At 42.7% G+C, this 27,152-nt stretch overlaps 1 protein-coding gene across 1 annotated transcript in view; it reads right to left on the bottom strand.

Moving 5' to 3' along the window:
- LOC126035561 (ras-related protein Rab-3C-like) overlaps positions 1-27,152 on the bottom strand; it is a 184,628-nt gene that overhangs the window by 46,522 nt on the left and 110,954 nt on the right. The window lies entirely within an intron of this gene.

Below are 27,152 nucleotides of genomic sequence, written 5' to 3'. Positions count from 1 at the left end.
AGCTACTTTCAGCCCTGTTTCTTAGGAGAAATGACCTTTGCAATCATGCCATGTGTGCCTCTTCTTGAGAGAGGGGTAGAGATCTCAACGATATTAACAGTTCTGAAGGAAGTGGACAACTGAGCAGAGGAGACAGGTCTTACAGTTGCCTTGACTGACAGCCTGCAATGTGAATGCAAACACTATTAGATACTATTCACAGCAGGCAAGAAGATGAGTGCCCCCTCCAAACTGACCATGGGATGCAAATCCAAGAAAATAAGGCATCATTAGCTCCTCTCCTTTATATACTATGACACTGTGAAATGATTCATTCCCATGGCTTCCTACACTTTGCCTTTTCTACACTGCTGTGTTACAAAGGGAGCAGCTTCCTGCAGCCGCTTCTTGCTCTGACGTTGCATTCTTGTGGCGGGTTGCCCCTGGCTGAACGCCAGGTGCCCACCAAAGCCATTCTATCATTCCCTCCTCCTCAGCTGGACAGGGGAGAGAAAAAATATGACAAAGGGCTTGTGGGTCAAGATAAGGACAGGAGAGATCACTCACCAATTACCGTCACGGGCAAAACAGACTCAGCTTGGGGAAAATTAACTCAATCTATTACAAATCAACCAGAGTAGGGTAATGAGAAATAAAACCAAATCTCAAAACACCTTCCCTCCACCCCTCCCTTCTTCCCGGGCACAGCTTCACTCCCAGATTCTCTACCTACCCTCCCCAGTGGCGCAGGGGGATGGGGAATGGGAGTTGCAGTCAGTTCATCACACATTACTTCTGCCACTTCATCCTCCTCAGGGGCAGGACTCATCACACTCTTCCCCTGCTCCAGCGTGGGGTCCCACCCACGGGAGACAGTCCTCCGCAAACTTCTCCAACATGGGTCCTTCCCACGGGCTGCAGTTCTTAATGAACTGCTCCATCATGGGTCCATTCCACGGTGTGCAGTCCTTCAGGAGCACACTGCTCCAGCGTGGGTCCCCCATGGGGTCACAAGTCCTGCCAGAAAACCTGCTCCGTGGGCTCCTCTCTCCACAGATCCGCAGGTCCTGCCAGGAGCCTGCTCCAGTGCGGGGTTCCCACGGGGTCACAGCCTCCTTCGGAAACCCACCTGCTCCGGCGTGGGGTCCTCCACAGGCTGCAGGTGGTTATCTGCTCCACTGTGGACCTCCATGGGCTGCAGGGGGACAGCCTGCCTCACCAGGGTCTTCCCCACGGGCTGCAGGGGAATCTCTGCTCCGGCGCCTGGAGCACCTCCTCCCCCTCCTTCTTCACTGACCTTGGTGTCTGCAGAGTTCTTTCTCTTACATGTTCTCAGTCCTCTCTCCGGCTGCCGTTTCTGTGTCCCAGCAACTTTTATTCCTTCTTAAATCTGTTATCCTAGAGGCACTACCACTATCGCTGATTGGCTCGGCCTTGGCTGGCGGCGGGTCCGTCTTTGAGCCGGCTGGTATTGGCTCTGTCGGGCACAGGGGAAGCTTCCAGCAGCTTCTTACAGAAGCCACCCCTGTAAGGAATTCATTCACTACTTCCCATTGGCAGGCAGGTGTTCAGCCATCTCCATGAAAGCAGGGCTCCATCATGTGTAAACGTTACTTCGGAAGACAAATGCCATAGCTCTGAACGTCCGTCCCCCCCCTTCCTTCTTCTTCCCCTAGCTTTATATTGCTGTATGAGAAAAATGGCCAGTACTTTATACTAGCTCATGGATGGTGGCAAATGCCCTGTGGGGGTGGCTACGGCAATGGAAGCAGAGCAACTGGCAGCACAGAGGTATACCCATCTGGGCTGTCACACTGTGGAAAGATATTGCATCCCAGCTAGAGAATGTGCTTGTAAAATTATGTCACATAAATGTTCACATATGAAAGAATCAGGCCACTGAAGAACATTGAAACAATGAGCAGGTGGACCAGGCTGCCAAGATTGAAGTGGCTCAGGTGGACCTGGACTGGCAACATAAGAGTGAGCTATTTACAGCTCGATGGGCCCATGACACATCAGGACATTTAGGAAGGGATGGAACATACATATTGGCTTGTGATCCAGGGTGGACTTGACTATTGATGCCATTGCACAGGTTATCAATGAATGTAAAACGTGCACCATAATCAAACAAGCCAAACGGCTAAAGCCTTTTTGCTATAGAGGACGATGGCTGAAATATAAATATGGGGAGGCCTGGCAGATTGAATATATCACACTACCACGAACCCGCCATAGCAAACACCATGTGCTTACAATGGTGGAAGCAAACACCGGATGGCTGGAAACATATCCTGTGACCCATGCCACTGCCCGGAATACTGTCTTGGGCCTTGAAAAGCAGGTCTTGTGGTGACACGGCACCCTGAAAGAATCGATTCAGACAACGGGACTCAAATCCGAAACAACCTCATAAACACCTGGGCCAAGGAGCATGGCATTGAGTGGGTGTATCACATCCCCTTATCATGCACCAGCCTCCGGGAAAATCGTATGATACAATGGACTGTTAAAAGCTATGCTGAGAGAAATGGGTGCTGGGACATTCAAGTATTGGGATACACATTTAGCAGAAGCCACCTGGCTAGAAACGCTAGAGGATCTGCCAGTCGACCTGGCCCTGCCCAATCAAAACCCCTGCGCACTGTGGAAGGAGATAAGTTCCCCATAGTACATACAAGGAACTGGCTAGGAAAAACAGTCTGGGTTATTCCTTCCTCAGGAAAGGGTAAACTTATTTGTGGGATTGGTTTTGCTCAAGGACCTGGGTGCACTTGGTGGGTAATGCAGAAGGATGGGGGACTCCAATGTGTACCTCAAGGTGATTTAATCCTGGGTGATCCATAGACTAAAGGAATGATATCTGTGTATTATATCAAAGGATGGGAAGGGGGGCTGGGTGGTTAATGAGGATGTATTGGATAGTGTGGGACCTGAGCATGATGTAAATGTTATGGAATAAGGGGTGGAGAATGTGTGCTGGTTTTGGCTGGGGTAGAGTTAATTTTCTTCACAGTAGCTAGTATGGGGCTATGTTTTGGGTTTGTGCTGGAAACAGTGTTGATAATACAGGGATGTTTTCATTACTGCTGAGCAGTGCTTACACAGAGTCAAGGCCTTTTCTGCTTTTCATACCACCCCACCAGCGAGTGGGCTGGGGGTGCACAACAAGTTGGGAGGGGACACAGCTGGGACAGCTGACCCCAACTGACCAAAGGGATATTCCAGACCATATGATGTCATGCTCACCAATAAAACTGTGGGGGAGGTTGGCAGGGTGGCCGCTGCTTGGAGACTGGCTGGGCATCGGTCAGTTGGTGGTGAGCAATTGTTTTCATTTGCATGACTTGTCTTTCTTGGGTTTTATTTCTCTCTCTTTGTTATTTTCCTTTTCATTTATTATTATTTTTATTTTTATATTTCAATTATTAAACTGTTATTATCTCAACCCATGAGTTTTCTCACTTTTACCCTTCCAATTCTCTCCCCCCATCCCACCGGGGGAAGTGAGTGAGTGGCTGTGTGGTGCTTAGTTGCCCGCTGGGGTTAAACCATGCAGGAATGTTTGGATTTTTGCAACTTTTAAATTCAGACTATTGCTACTCATTTCATTAGTCTGCCATGCTCCAGCTGAGTGTCATAAAAGCTCAGTGATTACAGCCAATACAAATTCTTTTACCTCTTCCCTTCATGAATCCCTTTACAATTATTGAAGCAGTTAGTGAAAGTCAAGAAAAGCACTCAATAAAGGAAACAATTATCAAAATAGAAAGCTGCAGTAGATGAACCTGTGACAGGAATGGGGAAATTGCACGGAGGTATGCTCTTCTCATAGAGGATTTAAATCTAGTGCGCGTCGTAGCATCTCCCTTTCTATTCAGAATACATGAGGTATACTGCATTTGCAATACTTATTTTCAGTGATCGTACCAGCAGCTGATGACTACAAGTGCTTATTAACGTATGAAAGAGAGTAGACTAAGATGTCCCAGCAACACAAGAGTATTGAACATGGATGAAGGGGCAAAGAAGGGGAAAAAATGAACAAATCATTTTTTTTCCAATCTCAGTATCACAAAGCAGCAAGGGAAAAGGATCCAGGGAGAAGTGGATGTAATAGCAAAAATGGGATATATTAAACGCTTTACTCTTGCAACCGGCTTGTGTCGTGGTTTAACCCCAGCCAGCAACTAAACACCACGCAGCCGCTCACTAGCTTCCCCCCCATCCAGTGGGATGGGGGAGGAAATTGGGAAAAGAAATAAAACTCGTGGGTTGAGATAAGAATGGTTTAATAGAACAGAAAAGAAGAAACTAATAATGATAATGATAACACTAATAAAATGACAACAGTAGTAATAAAAGGATTGGAATGTACAAATGATGCGCAGGGCAATTGCTCACCACCCGCCGACCAACACCCAGCTAGTCCCCGAGCGGCGATTCCCCGCCCCCACTTCCCAGTTCCTATACTAGATGGGATGTCACATGGTATGGAATACACCGTTGGCCAGTTTGGCTCAGCTGCCCTGGCTGTGTCCTGTGCCAACTTTTGTGCCCCTCCAGCTCTCTCGCTGGCTGGGCATGAGAAGCTGAAAAATCCTTGACTTTAGTCTAAACAATACTGAGCAACAACTGAAAACATCAGCGCCATCAACATTCTTCACATACTGAACTCAAAACATAGCACTGTACCAGCTACTAGGAAGACAGTTAACTCTATCCCAGTTGAAACCAGGACAGTTTCATAAAAAAAATTTAAGTTCTACCCTCTGGATATCTTAGAATGGAAGAGAGGATGTGGCTGAGAAAGAAATTCTGAGTTATCTGAAACCAGTCCAGTAAAGTAAAGTGGGGTCTGCATGAACAGATGCTAAGGGATAATCAAGTACGTTTTCTAACATTTGTGGTAGATAATCTCTGAAGGCTGAAGTGGCACACTGTCCTTAATTTAGAATAGGAAAGTAAATTACATTAAAAAGAGTCCACCAAAAGTCACACAAAAGGTTGTATTATTTTGTTGTAAACTGCATGTTACATATTTATATATAATCCATGAGTGAGAGAGCGATTCTGAGAGAATAAACAAACATCCCTAATCTTACTAAAGCCCAGAACAAATATGATATATTTTTGTTAATATAGTATGATTGCTAAATTAGAAAATCTTTCCTCCCTCTCCTTAATTTTGCCCTGAAGGTTTTTTTAAAATTTTTTGCATAGTATTAGAAAGCCCTCATTGGATTCTAAACAATGGCTGCTTAAAGAGAAATCTGATGAATAACCAGTATTAAGCAAAAAGAAATGTCTAAAGGCAGAAGACACCTATCAATGATATAAATCCTTAATACAACCAAAGCTTATTTTGCTGATTCACTTCCCACTTAGTCACTCAGAGCTAAAATATTAAAAAGCAAGATAAATTAAGAACATGCTCTCAGTTGGTGTGAAAAGAACATAAACAACTCACCTGAAGAGAAGAGATATATGAGAGGGAGATAGCTGCTACACTGCACACCAAAAAGGAGTTGGGCCTATAGCATATATAAGCAATATGCACAAAGCCATCTTTGGCTGCTTTCAGAATAAAGGCAGGGGTGCTGCAGGAAGATACCACAGAATCCTTATATGGAAAGAAGAGAGTGTGGAGCAGCATGCAAAGCAGGATGAATTAAATGTGCTGATTAAATGAACAGCTTGCTTTTTGTACTTCAGTGAAGTTCAAAGATTTCTGGCCAACAACTTTAAGCATAGCCAGCAATCAAATAAATGACTTATGTTATAAAACCCTCATGCAGAGAAACAGTCAGTAATGCAAAATTGATCTCTTTAAATGTTTCTGTCCCTCACCTTTGCTCAGGGCTTTAAAAAGAATACAAAATATTTTTAAATGCAGGTATAAAAAGACTGGGGGAAGGGAAAGACCCTCCGCTATATCACTGTAGAAAGAAGCTGTCCTGGTTTTGTCTGGGATAGAGTTAATTTCCTTCCTAGTAGCTGGTATACTGTTATGTTTTGGATTCAGTATGAGAAGAATGTTGATAACACACTGATGTTTTCAGTTGTTGCTAAGTAGTGTTTAGATTAAGTCAAGGATTTTTCAGCTTCTCATGCCCAGCCAGCGAGAAGGCTGGAGGGGCACAAGAAGTTGGGAGGGGACACAGCCAGGACAGCTGTCCCAAATTGGCCAAAGGGATATTCCATACCATGTGATGTCATGCACAGTATATAAACTGGGGGGAGTTGGCCTGGGAGGGTGTCGTGGTTTAACCCCAGCCAGCAACTAATCACCACGCAGCCACTCACTCACTCCACCCCCCCATCCAGTGGGATGGGGGAGAAAATCGGGGAAAAAAAGAAGCAAAACTCGTGGGTTGAGATAAGAACGGTTTAATAGAACAGAAAAGAAGAAACTAATAATGATAATGATAACACTAATAAAATGACAACAGTAGTATTAATAGGATTGGAATGTACAAATGATGCGCAGGGCAATTGCTCGCCACCCGCAGATCGACGCCCGGCTAGTCCCCGAGTGGCGATTCCCCACCCCCACTTCCCAGTTGCTATACTAGATGGGACGTCAAATGGTATGGAATACACCATTGGCCAGTTTGGGTCAGGTGCCCTGGCTGTGTCCTGTGCCAACTGCTTGTGCCCCTCCAGCTTTCTCGCTGGCTGGGCATGAAAAGCTGAAAAATCCTTGACTATAGTCTAAACACTACTGAGCAACAACTGAAAACATCAGTGTTATCAACATTCTTTGCATACTGAATTCAAAACATAGCACTGTACCAGCTACTAGGAAGACAGTTAACTCTATCCCAGCTGAAACCAGGAGAGTATCCACCCCTTATTCAATACCATTGACGTCATGCTCAGTTCCCATAACTTTAGTTACATTCTGATCAATCATCATCACCTTTCCATCCCTTTGAGACATATGAACAATGATATATTTAGATATATGTATACACACACAGAGATATCATTCCTTTCATTCATGGGTTATGTTCATAAAACATTTGTTGAGTTCATTTAGTTTCCGACTCTGGGCTCCATCTGTCATACCAGTCTGTCTGGGCAGGAGGGATGGTGCAAAGTCCTCTCAGTCGGTAGAGCAGAATTGGGCTTCAGTGAGGTGTGACGAGCAGACGACATTTGACGCAGCGGGAGGATGGTGTGCACCGTTGGATTGTTGCATGCTGGAGTCAGTCCTGGTTCCATCACTACTGCGCTTTGCTCAGTTTTATCACAGTTCTTTCTTGCTTGATCCAAGTGATTCTTACTGTAGTACTATGGATATAGCATATAACAATTGTAGTAATGATAACATACAGTAGCAGGGTTATATAGCAACTAATATCATACAGTTTAATTCTGGCTATTTTCGCCTAAAATCAAATCCCCTTGAGGCACACATCGGACTTCTCCATCTTTTTGCATCACCCACCAAGTGCACCCAGGCCCTTGAGCAAAAGCAATCCCACAAATGGGTTTACCTTTGCCTGAGGCAGGAGTAACCCAGACTGTTTTCCCTAACATATTTTTCATGTGCACTACAGGGACTTTATCCCCTTCTACAGTATGTAAAAATTCTGATTGGGCAGGGGCACTCTGATTGGCAGATCCTCTGGTGTTGACTAACCAGGTGGCTTTTGCTAAATGTGTATCCCAATGTTTGAAAGTTCTACCCCCCACTGCTTTCAATGTTGTCTTTAACAGTCCATTGTATCGCTCGATTTTCCCACAGGCTGGTGCATGATAGGGAATATGATACACCCACTCAATGCCATGCTCTTTGGCCCAGGTGTCTATGAGGTTGTTTCGGAAATGAGTCCCATTGTCTGACTCGATTCTTTCTGGGGTGCCATGTCGCCACAAGACCTGCTTCTCAAGGCCCAGGATAGTATTCCGGGCAGTGGCATGGGCTACAGAATATGTTTCCAGCCATCCGGTGGTTGCTTCCACCATTGTCAGCACATAGCGCTTGCCTTGGTGAGTTTGTGGGAGTGTGATATAGTCAATCTGCCAGGCCTCCCCATATTTATATTTCAGCCATCGCCCTCCATACCAGAGGGGCTTTAACCGCTTGGCTTGCTTAATTGCAGCACATGTTTCACATTCATGGATAACCTGCGCAATAGCGTCCAGGGTCAAGTCCACCCCTCGATCTCGAGCCCATCTATATGTTGCATCTCTTCCCTGATGGCCTGAAGTATCATGGGCCCACTGAGCCATAAATAGCTCACCCTTATGTTGCCAGTCCAGGTCCACCTGAGACACTTCACTCTTGGCGGCCTGATATTTTCTTCAGTGGCCCGACCCTTGGGTACGTGAGCATCTACATGACGTACTTTTACAACCAGATTCTCTAGCTGGGACGCAATATCTTGCCAGAGTGTGGCAGCCCAAATGGGTTTACCTCTGCGCTGCCAGTTGCTCTGCTTCCATTGCTGTAGCCACCCCCCCAGGGCATTTGCCACCATCCATGAGTCAGTATAGAGATAGAGCACTGGCCACTTCTCTCTTTCAGCAATGTCTAATGCTAGCTGGATGGCTTTCACCTCTGCAAACTGACTCGATTCACCTTCTCCTTCAGCAGTTTCTGCAACTTGTTGTGTAGGACTCCATACAGCAGCCTTCCACCTCCGATGCTTTCCCACAATGCGACAGGATCTGTCAGTGAACAGGGCATATTGCCTCTCATTTTCTGGCAGTTTATTATACAGCAGGGCTTCTTCAGCACGTGCCACCTTCTCCTCTGGCGACATTCCAAAATCTTTCCCTTCTGGCCAGTCTGTGATCACTTCCAAAATTCCTGGGCGACTGGTGTTTCCTATGCGAGCCTGTTGTGTGATCAGTGCGACCCAGTTACTCCACGTGGCATCAGTTGTGTGATGTGTAGAGGAGACTCTCCCTTTGACCATCCAGGGCAGCACTGGCAGTCGGGGTGCTAAGAGGAGCTGTGTCTCAGTACCAACCACTTCTGAGGCGGCTATAACTCCTTCATATGCTGCCAAGATCTCTTTTTCAGTTGGAGTATAGCGAGCCTCGGATCCTCGATATCCTCGACTCCAGAACCCCAGAGGTCGGCCACGGGTCTCCCCAGGTGCTTTCTGCCAGAGGCTCCAGGTAGGGCCATTCTCCCCAGCTGCAGTATAGAGCACATTTTTAACATCTTGTCCTGTCCGGACTGGTCCAAGAGCTATGGCATGAACCATCTCCCATTTAATTTGCTCAAAGGCTTGTTGTTGCTCAGGGCCCCATTTAAAATCATTCTTCTTCCGGGTCACTTGATAAAGAGGGCTTACAATCAAACTGTAATTTGGAATATGCATTCTCCAAAAACCCATGACACCTAAGAAGGCCTGTGTGTCCTTTTTATTAGTTGGTGGAGACATAGCTGCTATTTTGTTAATCATGTCCATTGGGATCTGACGACGTCCATCTTGCCATTTTATTCCCAAAAACTGGATCTCCTGTGCAGGTCCCTTGACCTTACTTTCCTTTATGGCGAAACCGGCTTTCAGAAGGATTTGGATTATTTTCTTCCCGTTCTCAAAGACTTCTTCTGCCGTGTTGCCCCATACGATGATGTCATCAATGTATTGCAGGTGATCCGGAGCTTCACCTTTTTCCAGTGCAGTCTGGATTACTCCATGGCAAATGGTGGGGCTGTCTTTCCACCCCTGGGGCAATCGATTCCAAATGTACTGGACACCCTTCCAAGTAAAGGCAAATTGTGGACGACACTCTGCTGCCAGAGGGATTGAGAAAAACGCATTAGCAATGTCAGTTGTGGCATACCAATTGGCTGCCTTTGACTCCAGTTCATATTGAAGTTCTAGCATATCTGGAACGGCAGCACTTGGAGGTGGTGAAACTTCATTCAGGCCGCGATAGTCAACTGTTAGTCTCCACTCCCCATTAGACTTCCGCACTGGCCATATGGGACTATTAAAGGGTGAGTGAGTCTTGCTGATCACCGCTTGGCTCTCCAGTTGGCGAATCAATTTTTTGGATGGGAATCAGAGAGTCTCAGTTGGTGTGATATTGCTGCTGATGCACCGTTGTGGTAGCAATTGGCACTTGTTCTTCAACCCTCAGCAACCCACAAGCGAAGGGTCTTGAGAGAGACCAGGCAGGGTAGACAGATGTTCAGTGCCCTCTGTCTCCAAGGCAGCTATACCAAAAGCCCATCGATACCCCTTCGGGTCCTTAAAATACCCCCTCCTGAGATAGTCTATGCCAAGGATACACGGAGCCTCTGGACCAGTCACAATGGGGTGTTTCTGCCGTTCATTTCCAGTTAGGCTTACTTCAGCTTCCAATACAGTTAACTCTTGGGATCCCCCTGTCACACCAGAAATACAAATGGGTTTTGTCCCTTTATAACTTGATGGCATTAGAGTGCACTGTGCATTGGTGTCTACTAGAGCCTTATACTCCTGTGGGTCTGATGTGCCAGGCCATCGATTCCACACAGTCCAAAAACCCGGATATCCCTTTCCTCCACCTGGCTGGAGGCAGGGCCCCTCTAATTTTGGTCAGAGTATTCAGTATTCACTTCTCGTAAAATTGGCTCAGAATTCCCTTCAAGAGGATTGGAAATAAAATCAGCCCTTCTACTCTGTTTGGAAACTGGAGTGGCATTTTTCCTGGTAGAATCCCCTTTTGTGGTGGTTTTTCCTCGCAGCTCACGTACCCGTACATTTAGGACCAAGGTAGGTTTTCTGTCCCATTTCCTCATGTCTTCTCCCTGATCACATAGGTAAAACCACAGGGCACCTCGCGGTGTGTACCTTCTATATTCTCTCTCTTGGGCAGAGGAACGCTCACTCCTAATAGCTGAGACATTGGTCCTGACAAGTGTGGAGTAGGACATATCCTCTTTGATTTGGTGGACATCCTGGGACAGCTTCTCCACAGCCAAAATGCAGGCTTGTAGGGAGGAGGAGAGATTTTCTTCGTATTGACGCAGTTGGCGAGCCACTTCATCCACTGTTGGTGCCTCTTCATCTTTCCAGGTCATTATTGCCAATGTGTTGGCATAGCACAATGGCGCACTGCATACAAACTTCCGCCACATGGGTCATGTGCATTGGACTTCGTCTGGATCTTTGGGTAATTGTAGGTTGTCCGGGTCATGATGAATTGTCTCTAGCATATCTAATTCCCTCAGATATTGAATACCTCTTTCCATGGTGGTCCACTTGCTTGATTGACATATAACATCTTCCTTAAAGGGGTACCTTTCCTTCACACTTGACAGGAGTCGCCTCCAGAGGCTAATTGCTTGTGTCCCTTTTCCAATTGCCTTGTTAATGCCACCATCCCTGGCAAGCGATCCCAGCTGCTTGGCTTCCCTACCTTCTAATTCCAAGCTATTAGCCCCATTGTACCAGCATCGGAGGAGTCAGGTGATAATTTGCTCACTTATACAGCAGGCAAAATGTTTTCGTGTATCCCGCAGCTCACTCAAGGATAGGGACCGGGTTATTACCTCTGGTTCTGCCTCTTCCTCCTGTTCCCATGATGGCCTTGGTTCACCTTCATCCTTCACTAAGTAAACTGATTTTTTTGTATATTTCTTTTTCTGTACGGGGACAACTGATACTGGTGCAGGTTGGTCCGCTGGTTCAGTTGCAGTATCGCTCGCTGGGTTTTGGATAAGCGCAGTGTCTGTCGCTGAGGTTTGGCTAGCAGCAGCGCTCGTCGCTGGGGCTGGAGGGACCGCAGTGCCCATTGCCAAGGTTTGGGTAGCTGCCGTGCTCGTTTCCGGGGCTGGAGGGGCTGCAGTGTCTGTTGTTGAGTTTTGGATAGCCCGAGTTCTCATCGCCGGGGCTGGAAGGGTCACGGTGCCTGTCGCCAAGGTCTAGGTGCCTGCAATACTCCTTGCCAGTCCTGGAGGGGCCGCAGTGCCCGTTGCCAAGGTTTGGGTGGCTGCGGTGCTCATCTTTTTGTTGTTAGGTCCAGAGACTTTCTCTTCCCCTTGAGGGTACTGAGTGGTGTCGAACAGGGCTCGATAGGCATGGGCTGGGCCCCAGCACGTTGCAGTGATTTGTATCTCTCTGGAGCTGCTGGGGTGACAGCATACCTTTTCCAAATATTTTACTAGTTCTTCTGGATCCTGCACTTGTTCAGGGGTGAATTTCCAAAACACTGGAGGTGCCCACCTTTCTAGGTACTTGCCCATACTACCCCACACACCCTGCCACTCATAAGTATCCAGCCTTGGGGAACATCTCTGGGTGATCTTCTTAAATAGTTGTTTAACCTTAAACGAGAGCTGAACCACATTCAGAAGTATGCTAATTCCTAGCAGTAGGGCTAGGACCGTGCTGGTCCCAACAGCCCAAGAGTATTCAAATTTTGCAAAATTCTCAAACACCATTGTAACTGGACTGAAGGAGAAAGGAGAGGGGAAGAAAGGTACCCCACCCATAGACTGGTTTTCCAAGGAGGAAAGGTAAATGGTATAATTATTAATATTTTCCCACAGATGGCTCCCGCCTTATAAAGGTGACAATGCTGAGTGCAAATACCGGATTAATCCCACAGCCGATGACTTTATCATACCATAAACCAGTGTTATACCATACATCAAAGCGAAAACCTTAATCCACCTTCCACGGATGATAAGCAGCAGGACAGGGACTACACACAGCAAGCGAGGTGATACATAACAGAGCTTTAAAAACCAGAGCAACAAGTCTAAGAACACATAAATCAACATAATGAATGCTTATAAAAAATTTGTTTTAACAAGCTCTGGTCAGATTTGTTGTTATCTCAACCCTTTGTGCGCCACGTTGGGCGCCAAAATGGACTGTTGTGGTTTAACCCCAGCCAGCAACTAAACACCACGCAGCCGCTCACTCACTCCACCCCCCCATCCAGTGGGATGGGGGAGAAAATCGGGAAAAAGAAGTAAAACTCCTGGGTTGAGATAAGAACGGTTTAATAGAACAGAAAAGAAGAAACTAATAATGATAATGGTAACACTAATAAAATGACAACAGTAGTAATAAAAGGATTGGAATGTACAAATGATGCGCAGGGCAATTGTTCACCACCCGCCAACCAACACCCAACTAGTCCACGAGTGGCGATTCCCTGCCCCCCACTTCGCAGTTCCTAGACTAGATGGGACGTCACATGGTATGGAATACACCATTGGCCACTTTAGGTCAGGTGCCCTGGCTGTGTCCCCTCTCAACATCTTGTGCCCCTCCAGCTCTCTCGTTGGCTTTACATGAGAAGCTGAAAAATCCTTGACTTTAGTCTAAACACTACTGAGCAACAACTGAAAACATCAGTGTTATCAACATTCTTTGCATATTGAACTCAAAACACAGCACTGTACCAGCTACTAGGAGGACAGTTAACTCTATCCCAACTGAAACCAGGACAGAGGCATTGCTGCTTGGGAACTAACTGAGCATTGGTACGTTAGTGGTAAGCAATTGCATTGTGCATCACTTGTTTTATATATTCCAATCCTTTTATTATTATTGTAATTTTATTATTGTTATTATCATTATTAGTTTCTTCCTTTCTGTTCTATTAAACTGCCTTTATCTCAACCCACAAGTTTTACTTTTTTTTTTCTGATGCTCTCCACCATCCCACTGGGTTGGGGGGAGTGAGTGAGCAGCTGCGTGGTGCTTAGTTGCTGGCTGGGGTTAAACCATGACAAATAGAAATTAAATAGGAGATCGTAATTTTTCTCAGAATTCCCAAACCTCATAGAACCAGCCTATTTCTCAAAGAATCCTTGCACAAAGGACTCCTTATATCTTCTTGGATGAGCATACTTCATGTTATTGTCTTTTTGGTTTTTGGCTGTTTCTCTGTCTTCTGCCTTTAAACACATAGAATAGGTTCCATCTTACCTAACCTGAGACATTTACAGTGTATGTGTCCATGACTGTGGGTCAGTCACTGCTGAATCCCTCAATGGAGAGAGAAAGGCACTTTTAGGGCACAGATCAAACAACCCATTTTAGATGTCTGTCTTAGGATGAGACAAATCATGTGACAAAAGTGCCCAGTTCTCTGCACTGGCTGTAAAGTGAGCCTAGAGTAACTAGCACAGGGCAGATGCTGACATCTTGTCAGATTGTCCTGGGTTCAGCTGGGATACAGTTAATTTTTACAGGAACATGGGAGGTGGGGGCATAGCCGGGGCAGCTGACCTGGACTAGCCAAGGAGCTATTCCATACCATGTGACATCATGCTCAGTATATAAATGGGGAGTGGGCCGGGGGATGGTCTCTGTTTTCGGTGGGGGAAGTGGCGGAGCGTCAGGTCCCGGGTGGTGAGCAGTTGCACTGTGCATCACTCTTTTTGTATACTTTTTCATTAGTGCCGTTGTTGTTGTTGTAATCTCTTTGTGTTTGTCCCAGTAAACTGTCTTTATCTCAACCCTCGAGGTTCCAGTTTCTTTTTCTTTTCCTCTCCTCCGTCTCCTCCCCATCCCACCGGAGGGGGGCGGAGGAGTGAGCGAGCGGCTGCGTGGTCCTTTGTTACCGGCTGGGCTGAAACCACGACACAGATGAATCCCAGCCTTACAGATCATCAACATCTCATGATCCCAGCTTAGTCATAACTTTTTTCTTTCCTTATTTTTTTCTTTCTCAAAATGCTGTGTGTCATATATATATTGGGTAGAAAATTTCAACTTTTTAACTAGCTTATTCCAAAATGGAAATTTTTACTAGTTCTTCTATTTGTTTTTAATGACATACGGCCATCATATCAATAGCATAGTGAGATGGGTTGACCCTGGCTGAACACCAGGTGCCCACCAAAGCCATTCTATCACTCCCCCATTCTCAACTGGACAGGGGAGAGAAAAATATAACAAAAAACTTGCGGGTCGAGATAAGGACAGGAGAGATCATTCACTAATTACCGTCACGGGCAAAATAGACTCAATTTGGGAAAATTAACTCAATTTATTACAAATCAACCAGAGCAAGGTAATGAGAAATAAAACCAAATCTCAGAACACCTTCCCTCCACCCCTCCCTTCTTCCCGGGCACAACTTCACTCCCGGATTTCACCACCAAGCCCCCCCAGCGGCACAGGGGGACAGGGATGGGGTTTATGGTCATCACACGTTATTTTCTGCCGCTTCACCTCCTCAGGACGAGGGCTGATCACACTCTTCCCCTGCTCCAGCGTGGGGTCCCACCCACGGGAGACAGTCCTCCACGAACTCCTCCAACGTGGGCCATTCCCACAGTCTGCAGTTCTTCACGAACTGCTCCAGCATGGGTCCTTTCCATGGTGTGCAGTCCTTCTGGAGCACACTGCTCCAGCGTAGGTCTCCCGCGGGGTCACAAGTCCTGTCAGAAAACCTGCTCCGTGGGCTCCTCTCTCCACAGATCCGCAGGTCCTGCCAGGAACCTGCTCCAGTGCAGGGTTCCCACGGGGTCACAGCCTCCTTTGGGAACCCACCTGCTCCGGCGTGGTGTCCTCCACGGGCTACAGGTGGATATCTGCTCCACCGTGGACCTCCCTGGACTGCAGGGGGACAGCCTGCCTCATCAGGGTCTTCACCACGGGCTGCAGGGGAATCTCCGCTCTCACGCCTGGATCATCTCCTCCCCCTCTTTCTTCACTGACCTTGGTGTCTGCAGGGTTGTTTCTCTTACATGTTCTCACTCCTCTCTCCAGCGGCTGTTTCTCCCTGTCCCAACTTTTTTTTTTCCTTCTTAAAAATGTTATCACAGAGGTTTTACCACTATCACTGATTGGCTCGGCCTTGGCCGGCGGCGGGTCCGTCTTAGAGCCGGCTGGTATGGGCTCTCTCTCTCTCGAACACAGGGGAAGCTTCCAGCAGCTTCTTACAGAAGCCACCCCTGTAACACCACCCCCCCCCCCCCGCTACCAAAACCTTGCCACACAAAACCAATACACATAGTTTCATCTGAGCATCATAATAATACAGTAACTCCAACATATAAATTGTTTGCAGAAGCTTGCTTGGAACAAGATGCTGAGTTCTAGTCACTCTGGTACAGAAACGTATAAATAAAAACAGCCTTGACATGTAAATATGACATGAGAAAAAGCATACTGTATGATATGGAAATTGGAATTTTTATTTCCTGTGAGTAGTCAGTGTCCTATGTACCTATAACAAATGATGGCTTCATTTACATTTATTTTTGGTTCAGACAAGTGCATTTGTTAGTTTCACTGATAGAAACATGTAGTATTCATTCTGCAAAACTGTTAAGTTATTTTTTAAATGAAAAAAAAGTACTAAAAAGCATTCTATTGTCTTATAGTGGGCTGAATACCTGAGTACACTACAGCTGCCTGGTACTTGGATAGAAGCCTGTCTTGGGGTTTCAGGTGTCATAGCTGCAAGCCAGAGTTATGACCAGTTTAAGGCACATGAACACAAGAAGCTGAAAATCTTCATTCAGTTTGTTGTAACTGATGGATGGAAATAATAAAAAAGAATTTTTATTTAATAAGTAGCAGATGGAAGCCAAACAATAATAATTTTATCTGAGAAAAGCATATAAGACTTAAAAATTTTAGGCCTCAAAAAAGAGTATTTAAAAATAGTCTTTCCAGACCTCAGCCCTTTACATTGAATTAATTCTATTCTTCATGCTCAGCATCTAATTTTTCCCATTAAATACAATAAAGATTGCCATACACAAAGTGGAGATGTCTGCTTGGGTACAGCACTGAGTAAATGAAGGCCTTCTGGTAAGTATAGATAATAGGGATGCTTTTAACCCTCCCTTAGCTCCGTAGTTCTTATAAAAAAACAAAGCACTGAAGGGACAAGTTTGCAAATAATTGTGGGTTAGTAAAACAGGCTTTATAAAAATCTTTGAATCTATACAGAGCAGAAACCTGATGTTCTCTGAAGATGTTAGGAAGGTGAGCTTGAACAACTTGCCATGATAAAAGAGCTAGAGGGCATGAAGTTAATGCCTTCTTCAGATGTCTCACATAGATAGCTATGGGAGTCAGGGAAACACAATAAAATCCTTCCTGCAGGGACTTGTTCTATGCCAGTATACTTTTAGGATAGTTTACAGCAAATAAATTGAATAGTGGGAGAGGATCTTTCTGATTTAATGTTTATGTAAGTAGACAAAGTATGGGTTGGAGTTTTTTTTTAGTTTGCCAACCCTTTCCTTTATAAGTATTTAGAACAATGTTGTCCATTTTAAACATATCTATTTGTATCCTACCTTACAGCGGCTTGAATTTAGAGTGAGTCAGGCAATCCAAAGCCTTCTCTGCAATTTTCAAATACACTGAGTGGCTTAATAAAAATTAACACCATTACATATTGATATCTCTCTACTTATGTCTTTAGACCATCACAGTTACAACACTTGTACCATTCCCTGTGAATGCTGAAAAATTTGGTTTGTGATGTGTGTAAAAAAGTGAAGGATTTGCTCAGACCTTCCTGTCTTTCAGTTTTGACATCACAAGTGATTCTACTAATTATGCAGAGAATTAGGGAACATACAAATGCATAAATAAAACAGATCTTCTGTAGGAGGTCTAAGATATTTTGAAATGAGTATTTTGATGTAACATATGTAGTCTTTTTCCAAAATTATTTTTGTTTAGGTTATGACATTCCTACACAGAGAAACTGGGGGAGATAGAACCATTAAGTAGGATGAAGAGAGATATGGTACCAACTTCAAGTCTGTAATAATGAGTATGTAAAAGTCTTCAAGCATTTTGGCTAAATTATCTTTGTTAAATCAGAAATAGATGGAAAACTATGCAGACCTACAGAGGACTGCTTAGATGTGTGAGCAACACATACTAGTCAAGGCATTGCTCTCTTCCCCACACCCATCATACATCAGTATTTTATGATATCAATTGGCAAGAGGCTTTGAAGCCAGTCATCTCAAATGTTTACTATTGTGCCAAGAATTTATGTACAAAGTATGATCATTGTGTCTAGTCTCAGTCAAAAATCAGTATTATTACATGCATTTAATCCATTCACATTTTTCTGTGAAGAATATCTCATAATATAAAACATAAGATTCAGCAGATAGGATTGTTTTACAATAAAAAATGCATATTGATTCACAAAATAGCAGAGGAGGTGACCCTCAGTCATTCAGTCAAACAGTTGTTAATTGACCAAACAAGTACAGACAGGGTTCCTCATATACCCAATTGGCATTTGTGTCTCTGAAGACATAAATTTGACCTTAATTTAGGTAGTGCATTAAGAACATTCTTTGAATAAGTTTGCAGTAAATACATTTTGGAAGGAAAGGTTAAATCTGTCTGAATCTCCTGAAGGGCTCTAAGAAGCTTAGTTATAAAAGCTACCATTTTCCATCAGAAAAATATTTTGTCCCTGAGGAATAAAACCTAAGATAGAATACTCCAGGTGAAAAAAATCCTAAGTGGGTGTATCAGGAAAGCATCTATAGAATGTCAGCTGCATATAGGGAGACTGCCCAATGAGGTTGTATCTTTTATTAGGCCAAGTGACAGAGCTGGGAAAACAGAAAAGCTTTCAGCCACATATATCCTTCTTTAAGTCTTCAGGAAAAAAGCCTAAAATCTTGTCTCTTTATTCCAGCTGTATTACTTGGTCGAATAAAAGCAGATTTTATTTGCATTCAATTGTAACTTGCTTTGAGTAAGGAGTTATTTTGAAAGTTTCCTCATCTAAGGTGGAGATGAATCTAAAAACTGAGATCCTGGTGCAGCTTAATAAAAGTGCTTAGCTCCCCAACATGTTTTCCAGAGTACCCAAAAAGTAAGAGAATATATCCGCACTGAAACTTCATTTGCAGAAATGCCTTCAAGTGATTAGTGATAGCAGAAAGGTGTTTTCCATGGTACAAAGCTATGAGTACCTATCTGGATCCTTCCAGTTTTGTAGGAATCTGATTCTTACAAGGAGCAAGAGTTATGTCTCACACAATTATGGAGGGATATAAAAATAGCAACATTCAAATAAAAAGTTATATATATGCATTAGAAGTAAGCTGGAAAAAAGGGGAAATATAGATCAGCTGACTGAGTGGGGAAGAATTATGGCTTGACAAAGTCCAAGTGTTCAATATCCTGTACTTGATACCTTATTCAGTCTTTAAAATAAAGATTGATTTTCATGCATAATGCAAGTTTAACAACAGGAGAGAAGTGCATGCCAAAATAGCAAAGATGTTAATGAATGTTCAGGCAATTTAGACATATTTAAGTCAGCAGATCCTGATGCTTCCTAAAGTATTATGGAAACTGTTGAAATAATCTCTAAACTATTAGTGATTGTCTTTGAGTACTTGTGGAGTAGGTCCCAAGAAATTAAACACTGTGGGAAAATAACAGAAGATTGGCAAGAAGGATTGTAAACATGCTCAAGTGACTTGCAGCTGGGGTGTTGAAAAATAAATATATCATTCTAATTGTTGTCTATCCTTGTGTGTGTGACAAGTAGAACATCTGTGTCCAGATAACATAGGCCTGTGACAGACTTAGAGGCACCCTATTGAACATGCTTGAGATTCCTGCCCTGCTGTGGGAAAGATCAAAGCACAGTGGTAAACTACGCCTGTGCAAATCCCTGAAATACAGGTGAAAACAGCAGGTTTGGTGATCCTCTAGCATGGACCGAGCTCCACAGTGCCTGCGTCTCGGCTTGTGTGCCTCTGCCCAGGTGCTGCTTCAGGGATCCCCTGGTTGGCGAGGTAACGAAAATAAATTTAATCTCTGCGTATCATCTGTGGTTTTGTGGTTGTACCTACACCCTGCCTGTGTCAGCTCACACACACAGGAAAGCTTAGAACACATTAAAAAAAAGCAAACAAAAACTTTAAAGCAGAAGCTGAGGAATTATAGATCAGTAAGCCCACTTAATGGCTAGAAATATTTAAAACCAGAACAGTTTCCTAGCTCCTTAGGTATAACAAGTTCATGAGACATAGCCACCATAGATGTGTTACTGACATTGCTATGTCAATAACAAACAATGTCAGACCAATCTAGTTGCCTTCATTGATACGCTAGCTAACCTGGCAGGTACAGGGGAGAAAATGAATGAGATTCCTCTTGATTTTAGTAAGGTTAATGTGCAATAGGAATTTTCGATACAGCAGCAAAGGAAATATGTGGAAGAGAAACAGAACAAAATTAAAATCTGCCCTCAAATTAGTAATGAATGATTTACTGTCAAGCTAGAAAGGCACTCTGAATGTGGTCTCTCAATGCATTTCTATTTGCTGCTGTATTAATGACTTGGATGACAGAATAAGGAAGACACTGATCAAATCTGAAGACACCAAGCTGGAGGGAAGCATTTGCAACTGCTTCAGAGAATGGGATCAGAATTCTAAATGGTCTTGATAGACTAATGGAGCAATATGGAATCAATGAGATGAAATTTAATACAGACAAGTGCAAAGTGCTACCTTCTGGAAGAAGAGAGCAAATGCATAATTATGAGCTTTGAAATAACTGACTAGATGGTGTTTTTAAAGAAAAGGAGTCTGGGGCTGCAGTGACCAAAAACTCAATATGGGTAACGCAGTGACAAAACAAATCTAACTCTTGGCAGTTAAGAGGTATTATAAAGAACAAAGATTATTCATTCTACTTAGCATTTGCAGGACTTTTGCTCTGTTTTGCATGCTACACTTTAAGAAATGCACAGGCAAATTAGGAATATTGTAGAGGAGAGAAACAAGACAGATCAGAAGTTTAGAAAATATCATCTGTGAAAAAAATATTAAAGGATTATACTTTTAATTTAGAAAGGCTGGTAGAAGAAGCAACATAATAACAGTACTCTAATACTTAAAAAAACAAAGATACGAAGAAAAATAAATGATCAACCTCAACTGGAGACAGATCAAGAAACAATTTGCCTAATTTGCAATGAAGTAACTTTTTGCTATTAGGGCAAGCTTTCAAACTGTAAAGGTAGACAAACAATGAAACAGAATAATGGAAGTTATGGGACCTCTTCTCTAGTGACTTTTAAGAATAGGATAGATAAACATTTTTTCAGGAAAGAGTTAGCCCAATGATTCCCTAACTCTAGTTTGGGGCTACAGTGACAAACTATGTAACACTAGGTAACTATGTCAAATGTTTCACTGCTAGCTTGTAAAAATAGATTACTTCAGCATGCTTAAAGGCTGGATGATGAAAGTTGCATAGCCCATGAGAAATTGTGAGCACTGACAGTGGCCCATGGGGAATATCTAGCATAGGGCTATGAACTAGACACTATTCTGGGGTTCCCACAGCCCCTGTTGGCAGGGAGTATTTTGATTTCATGCCGCTTCTTTCTTAGTGATGTAGTTGACAAGCTTGGCTTACTGTGGTTCTGAATATCCTTTTCTATGGCAAATCAATTTGCTGCACTTCTTATTAGAGTCACCCAGGCATACATGAGCATTTCTCTTTGTGCTTTGCAGATGTGCTACATGCACTCTATTCCAGAGAAAATTCCTTTATATGCACTACGGCACCGCATTTGAAAACATGATGAGTCTCAGAATCCCTCAAACTGTCAAAGTCCCTTTATTATGAAATCCTAACAAAAGATAAAACCAAGATATTTGACACATATTGAGGGTCCACGCTCCAAGTATGGAATAATGTGGTAAAGTGTATGAAACAGCCCTGTGCTCCCAAATCCACGCACAATGGCTTTATCCATGAACAGCTATTAAATGGAAACTTGTTTAGCTAGCTAGTTAAACACTGTATCTTGACATTTTGATCCTGAATGTCCACAATATTTTTACATGACTTCTTCATGGAACAGTGAGCAATCAGAAGTCCAAAACAAAATACAGCAAGGCTAGGATTCAGCACTTTTACCTTCAGACTCTGAAAGCCTAGGCATCCACTCTAAGTCAGTTGCTTTGGCTCCTTCCATAGTCAAAGCAAAGGCACAGGACCTGGCAGAGAGCAGTTCTTTTCACTGTATAATGACTGTGGAAGTTTGGTAGATGAATTTCCCCTCACAGGTTCTAATTTATCTTCTTTGATTATAAATAGAGCCTTGGTGACTGACTTAGACTAATACCTAATTTAAAGTTAGGAGATTGATTCTATTATAACTAACTGAGCATGTTGCTTAGTCATTTATACACAGATCTGAAGGGTCAAAGTAAGACAAATGAACATTGATTAATATGTAATACATATAGAAAGTAAACAGACTTTTAAGAGGTTGAAGATGCTAGATATGAAGAGATAGAGAAAATTAACTTTGGTGTAGAAATATAAAGAGAGATCAAAGGTTAAAAAAATCCAGCAGTGACCTGAGCAATTACCAAGAAAAATGTTTACTGACAAGCTCCAAAATTCCCCTAAAGTAGGAACACAAAGTACATGTTCTGCAACAACTGTATAATCAAGATAATAAGCAGTTTTCAAAATAACACAGTAGGCCTTCTCTTGTGACCAAAATGTTAAAGGCTATTAAACAAGACCTAAACAGGATACTGCTATATCAACAACTTCAATTAAGGAATATTGTAAAATAAATACTTTAAAAATAAATATGCCCATGCACAAAGGATGCATTTTGTTTTTCTGATGATTTAGGCAAAAATGACCTATGATGTGTTTTATAACGATTGTTATAAGACATTTTCCAGAAAAGACAGTTAGAGAAACACAACTTTGATAAAAGAAACATGAATCCATTTCACCGCCTCTCCTTGAACTGTGCACCATGCACTCAGACTCTGCAGAATTTCCATTACAGATGGAGATTCTTCTGAAAGTCACCCTCGCTAGAGTCACCCAAAGCAATCGCAAGCATTGAAATTTACCCATGACAGTAGCTTTCTTCTTCTAATTCTGACAATAGAAGACTAATTACAACACTCTCAAACTGAAGTTTAAGATGATCCTTGGTGTTACAAATTAAATTGAAGGTATGGATATTTGAACAACACTGTATTCACTCATATATAGTTGAAGAGACCTTGACAGAATTTTATTTGGTGAATCACCTGTTTCTTTTATTTGAGACACTATCACAGGTAGTATCTTTTATTAAGCTGATTTATCTAGTTGATACAACTGGCCACTTTTCAGATAACAAATTAAATTTTCAAAAGCTAAACAGAAAGTGTGTATCGGACTGCAAGGAAGTATATTATGAATGACTTAAGGCAGTTAGACATTCTTTGATTAATACTAGTGACTTATATGATTAATAGATTACTAGATCTAGAGCATTTCTATTGGATTATTATACATAAGATCATGTTTTATATCATTATTAAGTCCTCTATTAAAGTGAGCTATAGATTTGATACATCTATTGTGTCAGAACAGGAGCAGTTTCTGTCTTGCATCAATTGCTTTGTTTTATTTTACTCTGAGACCCATTTAGGAAATTCTAAATTGCTTATACGGTCAATATTTAAATAAAACAAAAGCAAAATAAATTATAATTGGGCATGCTTTCTATAAAATACTGGCAACATTCAGAATGTTCTTAATGAGGTATCATTTCCCTGCTTTTTTCCAGATAAAAGAAGATATTTTTGCAAGGCTTTTTTTCATTGCCTCCTGGTACTCTGTACTTTTCTGTGCTCTCCTGCCATACATTTTGTGTTCCAACCCTCCCAAAGCCTTACTGTCTCAATAGGAAAAAATCATTTTAAGAAAAAAACCAATGATCTTTCAAACCTTTTACAGGAAATATTTTAATGTGTGTTGAGTGTGCAAAGAGAACTCTCTAAAATGAGTGTTCTGCCTTTACATGCTATTTTCAGATGTGTGGAGCAACTACTTAATGCAACAGAGAAGATAGCAATTTATGCATTAAATGGTATTATTGAATATAATTTGCCTCTATTGACATATCCTCATTACTCTCTATAAAATACAGTACCCTTCCTAGCCTGTGGAGAGAGCAGAGATCAAAGGAAACTACAGTAACCTGACATCCAGATACCCAGGAATTCATCCAAAATTAATCTGCCTTTCCTGTAAGAGCAATTTTTCCAAGTGCTGCTTGGCACCACTTACAATACCTCTAAAAATGTGCTACTGAAACACCTGCATTAACAGTTTAAATATTAACCACTTCTTATTTACTTTTGTCATCTCCTTTGTCACAGTGGAAAGAAAGCAGCATGTGGGGTGTGTGTACATGTGTGTGTTAAAGTTCAAACTATATCTCAGGAAATGAAAAAAATCATTCAGCTTCACAAAACAGGTGGAAGCACAGCAGAGATTTATAGTGGATGGGATTGGTTACCTTGGAAACAGGTTTGAATTCTTTCATCAAACAAGATGCTCAGTGTTGACCTATTTCCAACTGCTGTGTATGGATTTAAGGTGGAATTTTTTGCAAAGTTTATACCAAAAGGTCTTCCTATCAACACTGAGTATTTGTGTACTGCTTAAATGCATTACTTTGTTTCCTCTACACTTCTAAGCCTTTAAAGTGAGGAAGATATTTGAGAACATAAAAGCAAAAGTGTAGAAGTATGTGATAATCTCCCTGACAAGAATTTGTTTCCAATGTATTTGAAATACTTGTGAACACTTTTAAAAATGTTTTGGCCAACATATTATCTTTACAATAACTACTTAATGAATATAGATGAACAACTGTTTATGGAAACAAGCCACCCCCCACCCTATTACAGAACTTACAAACCTGAAATAAAGTTCTAGCAGATATTTAGCATTATTTTGTTTTCCATGAACTCAGCTCCAAAGCTTTGTTTTATTGTTGTAAGAACTGACATTTTAAGTGGCATTTTTGCATGAAGCCTATTACAGCTGGCACTCAGTTCTGATAAGACTTTTAATGCAGTGCATTAACAATAGAAGGGTAACTGTTTCTCATCATATCCTATGAAACATCAGTATATAGGAAAAGGAAAACAGAAAGGATCATTAATGTAGGTATGATACATGCACAAACATACAGATGGAGTCCATGTGTATAGCACCATGTGTCCCTAATTTAGGGATCCTCCTCGGTAGTCTGGATAGCTAAGTGGTACAATGCAACGCAGCATCACACAGAGACGTGACATCAAATCGCAGAAGCAGTCAGTATTGTCTGGTGCATATGCCGATTATCATCTGGTCTGAACTATTTGGGGGAAATTTACTCTCTGTTCCTTGGCATCATGGAAGGCCCAAGTTGGGGAATGAGCAGAAAGAAAGGAAAGCCAAAAACTCAGCAACTGAAATTCAACTGAGCCTGATGAAGGAAGAAAATAATTGAGGATTGCATAAAGCAATACTATGCAAATAAGATTGGGCTGCATTCCTAATGTACAGTTAGTTCATATCATCATATCTAAGTGATAATATGATTTTTAGAGCCATTCTTAAGGTCACTGTATATATCGTATTTTCTGAAGTCTTCCATTTTTTTAATAATTTTAAGGGAGAAGAGATGGATTGTTTGTGCTAGGGCATGTTTCTTGCAAGAAAATACATTAAAAGGTTATATGTCTGCAGCATTCTAAATGCCAAGATTTTATTTCTCTTAAAAATTGTCATAAAATTCAGCATTTTCTTTGAAATACCAGCTCTTGAGATAGTGATATTACATATAATTTTAATGTAATTTTTTTAAAAGCAAACAAGAGATATTACTGGCCCACATGGTCCTTGGTAAAGGTTTGAAAACATTTAAACCACCAAAAACAGGTGTGTCCTGGTTTTGGCTGGGATAGAGTTAATTTTCTTTCTAGTAGCTGGTATAGTGCTATGTTTTGGATTCAGTATGAGAAGAATGTTGATAACACTGATGTTTTCAGTTGTTGCTAAGTGGTGTTTAGACTAAGTCAAGGATTTTTCAGCTTCTGATGCCCAGACAGCAAGAAGGTTGGAGGCGCACAAGAAGTTGGGAGGGGACACAGCCAGGACAGCTGACCCAAAGTGGCCAAAGGGATATTCCATACCATGTGACGTCATGTCTAGTATATAAACTGGGGGGAGTTGGCCTGGGGGGGATCACTGCTCGGGAACTAATTGGGCATCATTCTGCGAGTACTGAGCAATTGCATTGTGCATCGCTTGTTTTGTTTATTCTGAATCTTTTATTATTATCATTGTCATTTATTATTATTATTACCATCATCATTATTTTTTTTTTTCTTCCTTTCTGTCTGTCCTGGGTTCAGCTGGGATAGAGTTAATTTTTACAGGAACCTGGGAGGTGGGGGCATAGCCGGGGCAGCTGACCTGAACTAGCCAAGGAGCTATTCCATACCATGTGACATCATGCTCAGTATAGAAATGGGGAGTGGGTCGGGGGGTGCTCTCTCTTTTCGGTGGGGGAAGTGGCGGATCGTCGGGTCCCGGGTGGTGAACAGTTGCACTGTGCATCACTCTTTTTGTATACTTTTTCATTATTACCGTTGTTGTTGTTGTAATATTTTTTTCTTTCTGTTTGTCCCAGTAAACTGCCTTTATCTCAACCCTCGAGGTTCCAGTTTCTTTTTCTTTTCTCTCCTCCGTCTGCTCCCCATCCCACCGGAGGGGGGCGGAGGAGTGAGCGAGCGGCTGCGTGGTCCTTTGTTACCGGCTGGGCTGAAACCATGACACTGTCCTATTAAACTGTCTTTATCTCAACCCACGAGTTTTACTTTTTTTTGATTCTCTCCCCCATGCCACTGGGGGGGGGGGGGAGTGAGTGAGCTGCTGCGTGGTGCTTAGTTGCTGGCTGGGGTTAAACCGTGAGAGACCTTTTTGGTGTCTAACGTGGGGCCTAATGGGTTTAGATAATGACAAATCTGACTGGAAGATATTGGAACTGATTTTTTATAAGCATTCATGTCATGGTTTCATCCCAGCTGGCAACAAAACACCACAGAGCAGCGCGCTCACTCCTCCGCCCGTGGTGGGATGGGGAGGAGAAAATATAAAGAAAAGCTCGTGGGTCAAGACAAGGACAGGGAGGAATCACTCACCACTTATGGTCACAGGCAAAAGACAGACTCAATTTGGGGAAAAACCAAAACCAATTTAATTTACTACCAATCAAATCAAAACAAGGATAATGAGAACTAACATCAAACACCTTCCCCCCACCCCTCCCTCCTTCCCGGCTCAACTCCACTCCCAGTTTTCTCTACCTCCACCCCACCATGCAGTGCAGGGGGATGGGGAATGGGGGTTGTGATCAGTTCATCA

Source organism: Accipiter gentilis, chromosome W (assembly GCF_929443795.1).
Source record: "Accipiter gentilis chromosome W, bAccGen1.1, whole genome shotgun sequence".
NCBI classification, from domain to species: Eukaryota; Metazoa; Chordata; class Aves; order Accipitriformes; family Accipitridae; genus Astur; species Astur gentilis.
The sequence above is the reverse complement of the archived record's forward strand: the minus strand, read 5'-3'. Positions and strand labels throughout refer to the sequence as shown.